This window comes from Zonotrichia albicollis, chromosome W (assembly GCF_047830755.1).
Source record: "Zonotrichia albicollis isolate bZonAlb1 chromosome W, bZonAlb1.hap1, whole genome shotgun sequence".
In the NCBI taxonomy this organism is placed as follows: Eukaryota; Metazoa; Chordata; class Aves; order Passeriformes; family Passerellidae; genus Zonotrichia; species Zonotrichia albicollis.
Genome location: NC_133859.1, coordinates 11607302 through 11623368, shown reverse-complemented (window position 1 = coordinate 11623368; position 16067 = coordinate 11607302). Strand labels below are relative to the sequence as shown.

General features: G+C 47.9%; 1 long non-coding RNA gene and 1 other non-coding gene across 3 annotated transcripts; both read left to right on the top strand.

The window, feature by feature from the left end:
- Positions 1 to 99: 99 nt before the first annotated feature.
- On the top strand, positions 100 to 16067 carry LOC141726914 (uncharacterized). Of its 2 annotated transcripts, XR_012577858.1 has the most exons (4): positions 100 to 502; positions 5800 to 5929; positions 6107 to 7279; positions 12741 to 16067. It is a non-coding gene; the product is annotated as an uncharacterized LOC141726914 (long non-coding RNA). The 2 variants fall into 2 exon arrangements; XR_012577857.1 differs by having other exon boundaries at positions 5800 to 7279.
- TRNAK-CUU (transfer RNA lysine (anticodon CUU)) lies at positions 4832 to 4904 on the top strand. The gene has a single exon. It is a non-coding gene; the product is annotated as a tRNA-Lys (tRNA).

Here is a 16067-nt window from a genome sequence, read left to right as displayed (position 1 = left end):
GCACTGTCACCCTCCAATCTGCTGTCACTTTTGGAAAACTATAAATATTGGAGTCAGAAATTAAACTGCCCTTTTTTCTTCACCTTGAGAACAGCGACGTGAGCTTGTGTTTTTTTCGTGTCCTATAGCAACATGTGGTGACTGCCGAAGTGTATTGCAGCCTAGGCTGAGACACAGAGTCCAGATTGCCGGTGAGGCTGCATTGTCCCCCTCTCTTTGGTGCTTTGCCTGCTCTTCTTGTGGTGATGGCAACCTCTGTGGGTTTCCAGGAGGATTCCCTCGTTTTGGACCTCTGGAGGGGGGTCCTGGAGTGGAAACAGGTTTCCGTTTCCTAAGGCGATTTTGAGAGATTTTTGTTTGTGGTCCCGAGAGGGGTTCTTTTGGGACCCTGTGAAGGCGTTCTCCAGGGAGGCGTGGTCTCTCGTGGGGGTCCGCCTCATGGAGGCCCTCTTTGATGATTGCACTGTAGACGTGGGATCGCAGCTGGTGCAGTGGAAAAACTGTGAGTAGCTTTGGCAGGGGTCTGGTTCTTGTACCCCTCGGAGATACCAGGGGAGCCCTTCTGTCTCGGACGTGGACGAGGGGGAGTTTGAGTTTTTGTGCGATGTGGAGTCCCTCTCCCCGCCCCGGGACGGTGTGCTGGGGGGTGACGATTGTTCCCCGGGGTGGATTGGGCTCCTGGCCAGTTGGTCCCGAGTCCAGGGAGCGGAGCCCCGTGGGCTTCTGGGGGCTCTGTGGAATCGGCAGGCCGTCCTCGCCCCGCCCCGCGCGGGCGGCGGGGCAGGGGAGGTGTTGCCCTCTCTTTGTGCCTTTCTGGCCTTTGAGGGTCACCCTCCGCCTCGGCTTGAGTCTGATTCGGTGACAACTTTTTGTCCGAACTGCAGTGTTTCCAAGACGTTCCCCCTGAGCGCGGCGGGGGCAGGTTCGCCCACCTCCGAGTCGGGCTCCTCAGCGGGAGGGGGGGCGACTCCGCCCGTCTCTGGGCCTGCGCAGCCTGCTGGGCATGGCGTCGATCGGTGTTCTGTCCGGCCCCGCTCCGGTAGGCAGGCAGACCGCCCCTCTCCGCTCGGTGGGGGCGGTGCCCGCTGTGGAGTCTTGCGGCTCAGGACGGACACTCATAGGGGTTGTGCCGGGCTCCCTTGTGCCGCCCCGCAGTAACGCGGCTCCGCAGGCTGCGCCTCTCTCGGTGCTCTGCCCCTCTCCAGTGTCGGGGGCCGGGGGACCCCGCCGGTCTCGTCCCGGCCAGCGCTGGATTCGTGGGCCGTGCCGGCACCTGCACCTGTATAGAGGCCCCCCCTGCCGGGGCTGCGGCGCAACAGGGCACTGAAGTATTTACCTTTAGCGCGAATGCTGACACGGCTGGCGGGAGTCCACTGGGTGCCCGGGGCCATGGCGCTTCCTCGTCAAATTTGTGGACGCTTCCCTCGTGCCAGGTGACCCTGCGTCCGAGGAACTCCGAGCGTTTCTGGCGAAAAGCCAGAACTAAGACAGATGAGATAACTCAGCCTGTCTCCTTGTGGCACCTGCAACGTCACGGAGTGGGCTCCTCTGGCTCTGCTGGTGCTGCAGGGGTCGCAGGGGCGAGTGATGTTGACCTGGCTCCCAGTCAATCATCTCTTCTTGTCCCTGTGGGGCCCAAGAACAGGGACACAGCAGGTGCAGTGGCTTTGTCAGAGGATTCCCAGGATTTCCCTATGCTCAGGGGTGTTACTCATAACACCCATGAACCCCTTTCATATAAGCTGGAGAGGGAAGTCCATTAAGCGGTTGCTCAGCATGGTTTGGGGGCTGCTGAGGTTATGCAGACGCTCCAGAGGATTTCTATGGACATGCTGACGCCTCGCGATCTCCATCGTGTGGCGCGCTCTCTTTTTGACCCTGTGCAGTTAGATGTTTTTGAGATCAGGTGGGCTTGTTTGGCGGTCGAAGCGGTGGTGAAGAATGCTGCACTGGCACCGCAGGACCCTAGGCGTGGGGTTGTCGCTGACGTGCTGTTGGGAACAGGGCTTTATGAAAATGTTCAGGGGCAGATTGGATTCAATTCTCTTGTGCTTGACCAGTGCCACACGCTAGGCATGGCAGCGATTGTTCAGACCCTGGAAATGGCTGCTCCGAAGCAGCCGTTTGCAACCATTGTCCAGGGGGATGATGAGCCTTTCATGGCATTTGCGGCAAGGCTGACTGCGTCTGTGGAGAGGCAGGTGCCTGATCCTCTGGCAAGGAGGGTTACGATTGCAAACCTTGTGAGGTGTAATTGCAGTGCTGCTTGTAGGAGGGTCATAGTGGCTCTGCCTGGTTTTCCTGCTATCTCCCAGATGGCGGAGGCCTGTGCGGACATCGTCCCCCCGGGTCGGAAGTTGGCTGCCGTGGCTGCCGCTGTGCAGCCAGTTTGGGCAGCACTGCAGGGCAGGCGGCCACAGCAGGGGCCTGCACAGGCTGGCAAGAAGCAGGGGAAGAAAGCGCAGAAGGTCAAATTCCCCATGTTCTTGTGCGCCCGGTGTGGCAGGCCGAATCACATGTCAAATGTTTGCAAGGCGACTGTTCGTGTTAATGGCCAGGATTTACCGGGCTCGGGAAACATCAAGCAGAGCGCGCAGGAGGGCACGCCCAGACACAAGCTTCTCTCCAGACCCCGGGACCGATGGAGGTCTCCTTTGCTGGCTTGCAGCCAGCACCCGCGGATCAGCCGGTGTGCATGTCTGCAGCGCAGCAACAGTTGTCTTAGAATCTTGTAAAATACACAAGGTTCCCCTGGATGCCTTTGGTGCCTTGGATGGGGGCATGAGTGCTCTCCTTATGGGGAGGTCTAGTGTCACCCTTGAGGGCATCATTGTGCACCTGGGGCTCATTGATGCGGATTTCACAGGGCAGATTTGTGCCATGGTCTCCACACCCACTCCCCCATCACGATCCCGAAAGGGACGCGACTCGCTCAACTTGTGCCTTTTAGGTCCTCTGTTCACAGGACAGCTGACCAGTCGCGTGGAACTGGTGGCTTTGGATCCACTGGGCCACCTCAAGTTCACTGGACTGCTGTCCTGACCAAGGCCCGTCCCGAGATGCTGTGTACCCTGTCCGTTTCTGGTGCGACACTGTTGGAAATCCACCTCCGCAGGCTTCTTGACAGCAGTGCTGACATCACAGTTCTCTCCCTTGCCGCCTGGCCCCCGGAGTGGCCCTTGGATCCGGTGGGGACGTCTGTTGCGGGCCTGGGAGGGACGGTGCAATGCTACGTGAGCCAGCGGCCTGTGCTGGTCGTGAACCCGGAGGGACAGGCGACCTGGGTTAGGCCTCATGTTACTTCTACTCCTGCCAACCTCTGGGGAAGGGATGTTGTGTCTGCCTGGGGGGTGAGCATCGGGACGGATTTTTTATGGGGGCCACTGCAGTGAAGGGCACAGAGTGTCCTACGCCTCCTATACGGTGACTGGTCAACAAACCTGTCTGGGAGAAGCAGTGGCCCCTCCCTCAAGATAAATTGGTCGCACTTCGGAATCTGGTGCAGGAGCAGTTGGACCAGGGTCATCTGGAGCCTTCTACCAGTCCCTGGAACACTCCTGTCTTCTGCATCAAAAAGAAATCTGGGAAATGGAGGTTGTTGCAAGACCTCCGGAAGGTCAATGCCGTGATGGAGAGCATGGGAACATTGCAGGCGGGCATGCCATCGCCTACCATGCTTCCCACAGACTGGCCGGTCCTTATTGTGGATCTGAAGGATTGTTTCTTTACGATTCCTTTGCATCGCGATGACAGACCAAAGTTTGCCTTCTCAGTGCCAGCGATTAATGAAGCTGAGCCCGCACAGAGATATCAATGGAGTGATAGGGGGGCCCTGAAAAAGATAGAATCTGAAAATGTTAGGCTTTGTGTTTTCCCAGATCAACTGCACCTGCGTAAGCAGTATGATAAATGATATAATTGTTAGATGTGATGATTGTTTCGTAATTAAATATAATTATTATATAATCATAAGAAGAATCATGAGAAACTATGTTGGAAATTTAAGAAAAAACCCTGGGTTCAAGCAGCAGCTCACTCAGTCTCTGATCAGTCCCTCCGGTGCTGGAATTGGTGATAATGATTTATAAAGAGTTCAAAAAGATACTGGCCTCTGTTTATGAGATGTATGGTTTGTGGTTTCTTCATCCTACCCTGCATCCCAATTCCAGTAGTACGTTTTGGGAATTTATTTTTAACTACATTTAGTCTGTTAGAGGAGGAGCCAAGAACGAGACTTTCCAGCCTTCCCTTTCCGTCTTCTCCTTTGGATCGGTTATGTCACTTTTTGAGAATGTTCAGTTTCCCCTGAATGTTTAAGAGACCATCTTTCTGGTATTTAATTTGATAAGCTTCCTCTATATGGTCTGCAGCTTCTCTAGAATGAGGGCTGAGATATCCAGAGGAGCTGGTGAGACCCCTGATCCAGAAGCAGAAGCAGGCGTGAAAAATCCTGAAGTGGGGTGGAGAATGGGAAAATATAGGCCAAACCCTGGTCCTGTAGACTGGGATTTTCCACGGGAACAAATTCAGAATGCAGCAGAGGTGGGGAAATACCTAAAAGAGAAGTGCCATGACGATTCCAAGGAGAAAAGGCTAATTACAATAAGCTGGGCCCTGGCCTATGCTTATCGCACTTTGTTAGATACTGTCGGGCAGCAGACAGAGGCAGGGGGGCAGTGAGATAAATCAGCTATCCCAGTCACTCAAGCTGTAGCCAACAGCCCAGGCTCGAAGCCAGCAGCCAGACCAGATAGTGAGCCTAAGCCAGCATCTAAACCAATGGCTGTTGCTACCATTACTAGAAGTGGGAAACGCACGGAAAAAGCTGATCGACTGGTTAGCTCAGTCGGTAGAGCATGGGACTCTTAATCCCAGGGTCGTGGGTTCAAGCCCCACGTTGGGCGCCAATTCATGTATTTGTCCAGGTTTAGAGCAAATTTGGGGAAGAATCCCCCAAAGGAGCTCTGGTGGGAAAAGCAGATCCAATTGGCCCCTCCCCCCAACTGGTCCGGGAGGAAAAAATACCTCCTTGGGGAAAGGTGGAAAAAACCCTGTTTATTAAACAATAAGACCAAAACAGTATCAAAACAATGAGATCCCTTGCCACTCTAAAAGAGATGACAAACTGAGAAAACCCCGGGTTCAAGCAGCATCGCACTCAATTTCTGATCAGTCCCTCCGGTGCTGGAATTGTCGCAGGCCAGGCCTGCCCCAATGGGCCACAGCTGCAGCTGCCGGTGCTCTCCTGGGTGTTCAGTCCAGAGCAGTTCCAAGAGGTCCAAAGAAAAGGGGAAAAAAAACAGTCCAGGGAACTTCTTTGCCTCAGCTAGCTAGCATTAACTAAAAAGCAAAAGAAGAGCTCTCTGCCCCGCTGTCTGTCTGCAGACAACACAGTCAGGAGCAGGAATGTGGAGGAGTGAGTGCAGTGTCTGAAAACAAACTGCGCGCTTCTTCTCTCTCTCTCTTCACTCTCTGTAACACTCTTAAAGGTACAAAACTTATTATTATTCAACATAAACAGAATGAGACGATTGGGGATAACAGCATCATATAGTCAACCCAGGACATAGGGGGGCTATGCTTAGCTGAAATCTATGTATACAATCAAACAGTATAAGTTTAATAATTAACATGAAAGTTGTATGATGATAGAATATAAAAACATGTTCATCTCGACTGTATGGTCACAAATCAGATTTGGGTTGTAATACTCCGATTCCCAGAACTCTTAATAAAAGCACCGACATAATCATATTCGGGATTATGTGTTTCTGAACGCTAACATTTTGGTGACCCTAGATGGGGCCTTTGTGAGTGCTCCTGAGCGAGTTTCGCAAGTCAACTACGCTCCAGCCGGCACCGAGGGATTCCCAGGGAGCCCATCGGCCCGCGACCCGCCTCTGCCGCTCACAATGTCCTTGGGAGAAAGGTAAGGTGCTTTTTAGTTTGGTTTGGGCCTGACTAAACTGATGATTTAAACCCAAATGTCATGGATCAAGTGCCTACCTCTAGCCTTGTTGAGAATCAAAACACAGCCCAGATCAGACTTAGGGGTTCCACCTTATGAAATGATGTTTTGTTTACCTTTTCTGATTCTGCCAAATAGTGTTGCTATAGGACACGAAAGAACACAAACACACACCGCTGCTCTCAAGGTGAAGAAAAAAGGGCAGTTTATTTTCTGACTCCAACATTTGTAGTTTTCCAAAAGTGACAGTGGATTGGAGGGTGACAGGCCCACCTCTCCAATGACACTGGCCAAACCAACAGTCCATCAACTTTCTCCTCTTCCACAAAGAAATGCAAAACAATAAGTTATTTACAGAAAGTTTGTGAGAAAGTTCACTACAAGAATGTCAACATCAGAAGGCTTAGACAATCCTAAAGAAACAGGGTGACATCTCACCCTTTTCCGTTTAAAAAAGAAAAAGAGAAAAGAAAATGAACAATGTGAAAAAGAAAACATGAACAATGTTCAGTGTCCATTTGCGGAGGAGTCATTGGAGTGATCGCTCTCATCATCTGCATCCAAGTCATCACTCAATGATTCACCCGCTTGATGCCTTTCAGTTTGGTCACAGTTCCCATCTTGCCCATCGGCAGGATTCTGTCTCTGCAGTTGCATGTCGGGGCGAACACATTTTGAAGGTACCCAGCGTACCCGTGCCCCGAAGCGATAAGGTCATAGGGACCTTCCCACTGTTTGGTGACTAAATTCTGCACCCAAACCTTCACTCAAGGCTGATGTGCCTCGTCCACAGCCTGCAACGAGAGATGGTGATTCAAAATGACAGGATTATTTGAGTTCTGCGGCACAGTGAGATTATTGATTGTGCACAAAGCTTTTGCCAACCGACTGTGTGGGGATTCACCCTGCATTCCCCGTTTTTGAAGAACCTTTTTGAAGAACCCGCTTCAGAGTACCACGAGCGCGTTCTACAATAGCTTAACCAGTCGGAGAATGAGGGATACCAAACTTGGGAGAGACATCCCACAACTGCAGGAACTGCCGCACCTTTTGCCATGCGTAAGCAGGACCATTGTCAGTTTTCACAGCAGAAGGTATGCCCAGAACGGCAAAGGCCTGCCTCCAGTGGGCGAGGACATCACGGGCCTTCTCCCCAGTGTGAGCCAAACCCACATTGCAGGGGAGAACGTGTCCATCATGGCATGCACATACTTGATCCGGCCAAACTCGGCAATCTGGGTGACATCGGTCTGCCAAAGCTCCATTGGCCCGCGACCCGCCTCTGCTGCTCACAACGTCCCCAGGACAAAGGTAAGGTGCTTTTTAGTTTGGTTTGGGTCCCTGCCAATAAGATGCAGCAAAAGCTACGCTTGGCTGGGCTAAAGGAATTCCTGGTGGTACTGGCTAGGCGCCGTCTGTAAGACAGTCACGAAAGCGTTGCGGGTTTGGCAATTTGTGGTGTATATGAAATGGAGACACTTAAAGGGATTTTGGGCAGCAATGCTTCTATTCCGCAAACCTCTCCTTTGGGGTGCTTAATAGCACATTGGAAACAGGGTAATTTTTTGGAAGAATTACATAAAGCTAAGTTGATTGATTATTGTAATACATGGTGGCCAGAATATGTCTTGGAGAATGGCAAAAAATGGCCAAAATATGGGACTCTGCAATATAACACTATTTCACAGTAATGTCGTCTTGTAAACAAGAAGGAAAATGGGATGAGGTCCTGTATGTTGATTTGTTTCTCTATTTACGGGGAATGCCAGAATGGCAGGATGAATGTGGATTAATGGTGGTTAAAATATCTGCAAGTGATAAGTGGGGGGTTTGTGAGAAACATTGTCGTTAACACTTGGCCTTGAAAGAAAGCCTGAGTAGGGAAAATTATACAGATATTGATTTACAGGTAGCTCCAATAAGACCAAGAGAACCTAACTCTATATCACCTGTTTCATCTGCCTCTATCCCACTGCCTGCCCCTACCCTACCTAGTCCTGAACCTGTCTCATCTAGTACACCTTTTCCTCTTTATCCTCCTCTCCCATTGACACCTGATTCCTCTTCCTCGGAAGATGAGCAAAACCTAACTGTCATAGAAAGGAAGGGGAGGAATGCAAGTGAAAAAGATAGCAATAGTAATGAATCAGCAACCGCAATAGCCCACAGAACTCGGAGCCGGTCAAAGCTTGCCCCAGTGATGAATAGAAAAGATATAGGCAGACCAAAATGGACTGTGATTGCCCCCTTGCGACAAGGTGAAGGAGTGGAAGGGCCAGTATTTGTAAAAGTGCCTTTTTCCCCCGCAGATTTAGTTATTTGGAAACAATCAGATGGAACTTGTAGAGAAAATCCTGATAAAATGGAACAAATAGTAAAAATGGTTATAAAAACTCAGAATCCTGACTGGGATGACATACAAGTAATATTAGATACTTTGATGGATTCTACTGAGAAAGAGATGGTACTTAAGGCAGCCAAAGAAAGGGCAAGAGAGGATATCAGAAACAGGCTTGTAACAGGGAATTTAGATCAAAATTTCGCAATTGAGGACCCAAAATGGGACCTGTTGGGAATTTTGCTGCTAGAGAATAGAAAAGTACAAAACTGTGGCTAATTCCAAGTCCGGTACCTGCAAGATAGCATGTCCTTGGGGCCTAGCTGTATATAATAAGAAACAGTGAAAGAGACATGAGAAAAGGGAGATGTAACCCCTAAGGAATGAGGAAGAGTTCATGGCATAGTTTAACCAATAGATTGCTTAGCTTACAGAATATTCATAAGCTTATTATTTGCTGTATAAGTGTCTGATGCTCTCTTCAATAAACGGAATTTGCTTATCACTCATATTGAGTGTCTGAGTCTCCCCTCACCGACAAATGGCTCATCCCAGAAAAAGGCCTTCATTTTCTCCGACAGGACCCTAATTTATTTTGTGATATGAGGAAACTGCAGAAATATCAGGACTGGATCCAAATAGGAGTTCAGAATGCTGTGCCCAAAACTATAAATTGGTCTATACTATATGAGGTTCGGGAGGAAAAGAAAGAATATCCCACTGCGTTTTTGGAGAGGCTTAAGGAGGTAGCAAGAAAATATACAGATCTCCAAATGGACACAGAATAAGCAAAGTTCAGCTCGCTCTCATATTCTTGTGTCAGTCACAAGACGACATTAGAAAAAAATTTCAAAAATTAGAAGGAGAGGAATTAAGGAATTTGGATAAGCTACGTGAGGTAGCCTGGAAGGTATATAACAATCGCAAAAGAGAAGATAGTAAAAGGCAGCAGCAGAATCTTTTGGCAGCAATGCAAGGAAAAGAGAACCCAAATTTCAGGGGACGTAACAGGAATAGCCAAGGAAGGAGACCAGTTACGCAAGGGTTAAGCCTAAATCAATGTGCATATTGCAAGCAGGAGGGGCATTGGAAGTGAGATTCTCCAGACTTGTTCCGCCAGGGCAATCAGTTCCAGCAGGTTACCAAGGAGATGGCTTTGGGGGAGTATACCAGCTGACTAGACATAGAACCAGTAAAACAGGTTCAAGAGCCTGTTTTAAATATACAGTTAGGGCATAAGGAGGTCAGATTTATAATAGATACAGGAGCTACTTACTCTGTATTGAATGATTTGCAAGGACAAATTGGGGACAAGGAAACAACAATAGTCGGGGCTACAGGGAAAGAGGAAAAATGGCCATTCTTGCAACCCCTAGATTTGTGTTTTGGGAACAAGGTTTTAACACACGAATTCCTATACGGACCTGAGTGTCCAATTTCACTTTTAGGGAGAGATGTGCTAGCAAAACTTGATGCGGTAATAACCTTTGAAAATGGAGAGCTTATAATGAAAATACCTGAATCAAAGATGGGACAGATATTAATGATCAAAGAGAAACCCACTCCCTCTATCCCTAGGGAGGTAGAAGATGCAGTGATTCCCTCTGTATGGGAGACAGATATACCAGGAAAATCTAAATTGGCACAACCAGTGCATATAGAGTTAAAAGAAGGGGTGAGGGCTGTACAAGTCAAACAATATCCCATAAAACCAGAAGCACGGCAAGGAATAGTAAAGATTATTGAGAAATTCTTTAAATACTGACTTTTAGAAGAATGTGAATCAGAATTTAATACACCAATATTTCCAGTAAAGAAGCCAAATGGTGAATATAGATTAGTGCAGGATTTGAGAGTAATAAATAAAATAACAAAGGATATTTATCCAGTGGTAACAAATCCCTACACATTGCTAACATTCATAAAAGAGATAGATAAGTGGTTTACTGTAATTGATTTGAAAGATGCCTTTTTCTGTATCCCCCTTGACAAAGAAAGTAGGAAACTGTTTGCCTTTGAGTGGGAAAACCCAGGGAACGAAAGAAAGACCCAGCTCACCTGGACATGATTTCCACAAGGTACAAGAACTCGCCGACCCTATTCAGGAACCAACTGACAAAGGAGCTGGCGATTTGGACTGAAAATGGGCAAGTACCAAGACACCAATACCTGTTGTTGCAGTGTGTTGATGATATACTAACAGCTACAGAAGAAAAAGCAACCTGTGTAAAGGTAACCATTGAGATTTTAAATTCACTGGGAATGGGAGGTTATAAAGTATCCAGAGGAAAGGCACAAATTGCCCAACAGACTGTGATTTACCTGGGATGTGAAATTTCACAAGGGCAACAAAAACTAAGTACTAACTGTATCCAAGCTATTTGTGCTATTCCAGAGCCCCAGAATTTACATGGGCTGCGAGTTTTCCTTGGGATGGCAGGATGGTGTCGCCTGTGGATCATGGACTATGGACTGATTGCTAAACCCCTGTATGAAGCTCAGAAGACGCAGCCATTCACCTGGGGCAAGCCACAGATAGAAGCCTTCCTAAAATTAAAGGAAGCACTGACAACTGCTCCAGCATTAGGGTTACCTGATCTGTCTAAAGATTTTCAGTTGTTTGTACATGAAAGGCTGCGCCTAGCACTAGGAGTCCTGACCCAACATCTGGGAAGCTGGAAAAGACCGGTGGACTACTTTTCCAAACAACTTGACAACATAAGTGCCGGGTGGCCCCCATGTCTGCACGCAGTTGCAGCCACTGTGATGCTGATACAAGAAGCCAGGAAGCTTACTTTGGGAAGGCACATAGATGTCTAGGTACCACACATGGTAACCACTGTCTTAGAACAAAAAGGGGGCCATTGGCTATCCCCAAGCAGCATGATGAAATTCCAGGTAGTCCTGACTGAGCAGGATGATGTCACATTAAAAACAACTAACCTTTTGAATACAGCTTTGTTCCTAGGTACCACAACTGAAGAAAGCCCATTAGAGCACGACTGTGCATAAGTAATAGAGTACACCTATTCAGCAAAAGAAGACCTGAAAGACGTCCCACTAGAGCAGCCAGAGTGGGAGCTATTTACAGATGGGAGCAGCTTCGTGGAAAACGGAACCAGATATGCTGGATATGCGGTAACAACAGTCAATACAGTAGTGGAGGCAAAGGCATTACCACCAAATACATCTGCCCAGAAGGCAGAAATGGTTGCTTTAACCAGGGCACTAAAATTAAGTGAAGGGAAGAAGGTAAATATATGGACTGACTCAAAATATGCTTTTGGGGTGATGCATGTACATGGAGCACTGTGGAAAGAAAGAGGATAATTATCTTCTCGAGGTACGCACATTAAACATCAGGATGCAGTCCTGCAATTGATAAAAGCAGTACAAAAACCTGAACAAGTGGCAATTATACACTGTAAAGCACACCAATCAGGAAACTCCAAAATCTGTGAGGGAAATCAAAAGGCAGACTGGGCAGCCCGACAGGTTGCTCGAGAGGTACAAACAACAATGGCATTGATACCTTTGAAGCTTAATTTATCCCAATTCAATTTGCCTCCAAAACCAAAATAGTCAGTAGAAGATGAGAGACTGGCACGTTTGCTAAATGCACAAAGGAATTCAGAGGGATAGTATGTAACTGCACAAGGACAAATAGTGGTACCCCCCTTGATAATGAGAGAAGTTCTACAAATTAAACATAACAAATGTTACTGGGGAGCAGAGGCATTGGTAAAATGACTAAAGCAGAGTTTAATTTCAGTACGGATGTTAACAATGGCAAAATCAGTAATGTCAAAATATGATATCTGCTTGAAAAATAACCCAGTGGCTAGGCGACAGGCACAGCTAGGAAGAATTTGGATAGGAATACAGCCAGGAGACATTTGGCAGGTAGATTTTGTAGAATTGCCAAGAACTCGAGGATACAAATACCTGTTAGTGGGGGTTGACACATTCTCTGGGTGGCCAGAAGCCCTTCCCTGACGCACAAATCAAGCAAAGGGAACAGTTAAGTGGTTACTACAGGAGATTATTCCCAGATTCAGGGTACCCCTAGGGGTATCATCAGATAGGGGACCCCATTTCATAGCTACAGTAGTAAGAGAGGTAAGTAGATTTTTGGGGATAACTTGGGACCTCCACACACTGTGGAGACCCCAGTCAAGTGGACGGGTAGAGATGATGAATCAGACACTAAAAAGGCAAATCAGTAAAATATGCCAAGAAGCCAAATTTCAGTGGGCCCAGGCTTTGCAAATAGCACTGTTGAGGATTTGGATAAAGCCTAGGAGTGGGATGTCAGTCAGTCCTTATGAGATATTGTATGGGAAACCATATGAATCTCCTGAGCCTGACCCTAATGTGCACATCACAGGAAACAGGAAGTGTATAATTATGTTCTGTCTCTTGGGAAAACTCTAGCTCGGCTCCGGAGCATCCTCGTGTGGAATAGACCAATGACTCTCGAGAACCCAGTTCATAACATACATCCAGGAGACGAGGTGTACATCAAGAACTGGAACGAAGAACTGCTGAAAGAAAAGTGGAGTGGACCCCATCAGGTACTACTGACCACCTTTACAGCAGTCAAAGTAGCCGGTGTGGACCCCTGGATTCACTATACCTGAGTGAAGAAAGTCCATCCTGTATCATGGACTGTGTAAACTGTGGAACCAACAAGGCTGCAGATAAGACGTGTTTAATTGCTTTGAGAATGCTATCAGTAATTGTGCTAACGTTACGGTCATTTATAGGTGGCCTTTGAGTCACAGTGAAATATATGTATTGTATAGGGGGCCTTGCCCTGATAAGTCCTGGTTGTTCTAATTGGGCCGCAGCTGTGATGTTCTTAATTGGGCTGCAGCTGTGACTAATAGAGATAACTGGGATAAAAGGGGGTGGGCTGGCCAGTCAGGGTGAGTTTTGAAGGAGCCCTGATTAAGAAGGAACAACATGCAGAAGAAGGAGTCTGTGCTGTGAAGATCTGCAGCCATAAGAAAACACTGAGGAGGTATGGGACTTTAGAAATATGATAACAACAGTATGGGACTCTAGAAATATAATAACAACAATTGGTGAGCCCGACGTGATGACAGAGATAAGACAGCCAAGAGCTGTGGAGGAACATGGCCTTTGAATCAAGCAGCTGTGACAGCCAGGAGCTGTGGAAGAATATGGCCTTTGAGCAAGGAGCTGTGTGTTGTACATGGCCTTTGAGTCGTGGTGAAATATGTGTGTTGTACATGGCCTTTGAGTCATAAGTAAAATATATGTATTGTGTTGGGGAAATATAGGGGGCCTTTGAGTCACAGTAAAAGATATGTATTGTAGAATATGTAAATACGTCTCTGTAATTAGAAGAAAAGGGGGAAATTTAGGTGGCCTTTGAGTCACAGTGAAATATAGATATTGTATAGATGGCCTTGCCCCGATAAGTCCCGGTTGCTGTTGATGGGCTGCAGCTGCGATGTCCTTCAGTGGGCTGCAGCTGTGGCTAGTAAAGATAACTGGGATAAAAGGGGGTGGGTTGGCCTCTTGGGGAGAGCATTGAAGGCAGTCCTGAAGGAGAAGGAACAACATGCAGAAGAAGGAGTCTGTGCTGTGAAGATCTGCAGCCATAAGAAAACACCGAGGAGGTATGGGACTTTAGAAATTTGATAACAACAGTATGGGACTCTAGAAATATAATAACAACAATCGGTGACCCCAATGTGATTAATAAGAAGGATGAGACAGCCAAAAGCTGTGGAGGAACAGGCAGCCTGAGAGTTGCCAGAGAAAGGACAGCCAAGAGCTGTGGAGGAACATACCCTTTGAATCAAGGAGCTGTGACAGCCAGGAGCTGTGAGGAACATGGCCTTTGAGCAAAGAGCTGTGGTGGAACATGGCCTTTGAGTCATGGTAAAATATATGTATTTTAACATGGCCTTTGAGTTGAGGGGTAAAATATGTAATGTCAATCCTAACCAGAAAATATAATTGTTAATCCTATTTAAACATGTTTCTGTCATTAAAAGAAAAGGGGGAAATAAAGGTGGCCTTTGAGTCACAGTGAAATATATGTATTGTATAGGGGGCCTTGCCCTGATAAGTCCTGGTTGTTCTAATAGGGCCACAGCTATGATGTTCTTAATTGGACTGCAGCTGTGACTAATAGAGATAACTGGGATAAAAGGGGGTGGGCTGGCCAGTCAGGGTGAGCCTTGAAGGAGCCCTGACTAAGAAGGAACAACATGCAGAAGAAGGAGTCTGTGCTGTGAAGATCTGCAGCCATAAGAAAACACCGAGGAGGTATGGGACTTTAGAAATATGAATAACAACAGTATGGGACTCTAGAAATATAATAACAACAGTCATTAATGTGTTTGGGATGTGGAACGCAAAAAGATCAACTAACTACTCTTCATTCTAGGATGAAGAGAGAGGTACAAACAAACACAGGTGATAAAGGTTTCTAATGCAGTTCGGGCTGAGAATGTAATGATTGGATTAGTCAAAGATTTTGCCAAAATGCAAAACATCATGTGGTGGTTTGACCAGGAAGAAGTGGGAATTCTGGGAGGCTGTGGTCAAACAAATGGATGCTCGGAGTTTGATATTGGCACCTGGTGTGACCAGTGCGGTTTGGACACACCTCCGAGAATACACAGGGGTTAAAAAGCAGAGCTTCAGCCCTGAGAGGCCTCTTGGGATTTCAAGGCGAAGAGGTCAGATCTCCCTCCCCCGTCCAGCCGCTGCTGCTGGGCGGGGGAGGGGCAGCCATTCGGTAGGCCTGGGCCTGGACAGAGATGGGGGGTGAGAAGGCCCTCGAGGATGGAAGGGTGGAGGAGCAGCCCCAAGAGACATCGGGCAGCTATTCCCCCCCCCAGGAGGGAGAGAGAGGGAGAGTCGGCGTCTGAATGTGATAGCAGCCGGCCCAGGAGGAGAAAGTGGGGGGGAAGGGTGCAGCCCTGCCGGCCGCAGCAGCAGCGCGTGTGGGAGTATCGGCGTCCTGGGACAGACAGAGACTGGAAGTTTTAACCCCTTTCTTACATGATTGGGGCCTTGCAAAAATGCTGATCCTCCTTGGAGCTGAATAAGAAGGGAGATAGGAGATGAGATGAGACAAGGACCTGGCCCGAAGAATGTGGAGATGACTGAGTGGGGAGAGATGATTGGAGTGGCCTTTTGGCTGAACTTTTCCTGTGTGGCCATGGACTCAGTTTGTTCCTGTGACACAGAGACTGCACTTGGAGGGAAGCAGTGGCTCAGAACCAGGAGGGTTCATTATGGGGACCTCTCGGCCCCCGGGGGTTGGAAAAATACGGGGGAGACAGATGTCCCAAAGCAGAGACTGTGCCTTTTTGGAGTGAGACAAGGTATCCTTAAAAGACAGCCCTAGAAGCAGCTCTGGCCATGCACAGTGGTGAGAGCACTGAGCATGGAAGGAAGATATCACAAGCGGCAAAAGGACTTTTTTCCGGGCGGTGCCGAGTGACATTGGAAGCACACGAGGTTTCAGCGTGTTTCCAGTGGAAGCCTATGGAACAAGAAGGACTCCTCTCCTCTTCATGGACTGAAGTTTGAGTATACTAAAGGGTGGTGCCAGGCTGGGCAGTTGGCGATTTGGGAGAATGTATCGGATTGGGAAATTCTGGTGGTGGGGAGGAGGAAAGGGTTTTTTGTAAGGTTTTCAATTTTTTTTTCTTTTTCTTATAGTTTTTTTCTATTTTCCTGTAGTTTAGGTAATAAAGTGTTCTTTATGTTTAA